Source organism: Poecilia formosa, unplaced genomic scaffold (genome assembly GCF_000485575.1).
Source record: "Poecilia formosa unplaced genomic scaffold, Poecilia_formosa-5.1.2 Scaffold429, whole genome shotgun sequence".
Lineage (NCBI taxonomy): Eukaryota > Metazoa > Chordata > Actinopteri > Cyprinodontiformes > Poeciliidae > Poecilia > Poecilia formosa.
The window spans coordinates 351,461-352,949 of record NW_006800368.1 but is presented as its reverse complement, the minus strand read 5'-3'; the positions used below and the strand labels follow the sequence as shown (position 1 = coordinate 352,949).

The following is a 1,489-nucleotide window of genomic DNA, read 5'->3' as shown; positions in this document are numbered from 1 at the left end:
TCCCTCCTGAGCGATCGGAGATTCACTTAGGGACTGTCAACAAATTTTTCCGTACTGAACACTCCTGTCAAACAAATGTTAATAAATGCCTTGCCTTGTGGCCAACTGATACAAAAAAGTGGTAATTCATGCTTTTACATGAAGCAGACTACCCTATTTTAAAGTGTACTACGACAAAAGTATATGTATATATAGGGTTTTCCCCAGTGTATTGTAAGCCTGGCAGCCCGCCATGCTTTACTCGCCCTCCCGCCTGGCTAAGCGTTGCTTGTTTGTTTCTAGGAAAATTAAAAAAAGAAAAATAATCTTTTTTTATTTTTTTAAAGCCGGGCTGCAAGCGTCTCTTTTGCTCTTAGCATTTCACTAGCAGAGCAGATTTATTCCTAAAGGATAGGTTTATAATAGATAGGTTTATAGTTTATGCATTTAAAGCCGACAGCACGGACCAATCACACCTCTGCCCTTTGCCTCGCGCGCTGCCGCTGCTTTACCTCAGCAGGATCGCGCGCGCCTCCTTTCACTCAAACTGGACACAGGCTGACCTGTATGGATATTTACATCAACTTACTGTGAGGAATTATGATCCTCTGGAGAACTCTAGGTAAGAGTTTAAAACTTGCCGCTTTAGCTCTGGTTGCGCAGCTCAATGTGAACCGCAGGAATAACTTGTAGCGAATTCAGAGGCGCGTTGTGGAGCGGTGAGAATGATTAATCTTTGTGAACGAACAACTATATGCGGCGTTTCCATCTCAACACGCTGCCCAGCGTGTGGCTCTGTGTCTGTCTTCCCTGTAGAGTTTATGTCTGTGGTCCCGGTTGGCCGGAGCGTTTGTGGATAACGAGCAGCGCTAACCTCATCATGCAGGTTCAGCCCGGTGAGGAGCTTTAACGCTCTCCTTGGAGTCACGCATCACATTTTATATTACTTTATTATTATTTTTAGTATTATTTTTCCGGTTACATGATGCATCAAACCATATCAAATGCGTTGTCTACTTAGAGTTAATGCGCGCGGAGATCTGAGAAACTCCAGACATGGTCGAGTCCCATAAACTCGACCAACCAGAATAGTTTCTGTGATGCTTAAAAACTCAACAGACACGAAATGGAAGAGCTACTAAAGCCACATTAGCAGCATTGAATTAAATCTCCCGTTTGTTGCGCATTTCTGCGCAGTGCAGCAGATTACCTCATCATGCAGGGCCGGTCCAAGGCTGCGTGAGGCCTTGAGCAGAATTTGATTTAGGGGCCCCTTTTGTTGCTAAAAATATCAGCACCTCTAACAGTTTCTGTGTTAGATTTAGTGAAATATGGGAGAAGGGAGTAGTTTAATTGACCAGCCTAAAAAGCAATAAGTTACAATCACAGTTTACTAAATTGTATTTGTAAATTCAAAGATTAAACTCACAGCATCAGATTGTTGCTATGGTAACAAAACAATCTAACTATGAATATTGTTCTTTGAGGTTTTACAAAGTAAACTTGCCAG

The 1,489-nt window shown here is 42.4% G+C and overlaps 1 protein-coding gene across 2 annotated transcripts in view; it reads left to right on the top strand.

Moving 5' to 3' along the window:
- Positions 1-1,489, top strand: part of LOC103155457 (lamina-associated polypeptide 2, isoforms beta/delta/epsilon/gamma-like) — a 22,977-nt gene that overhangs the window by 11,618 nt on the left and 9,870 nt on the right. The window lies entirely within an intron of this gene.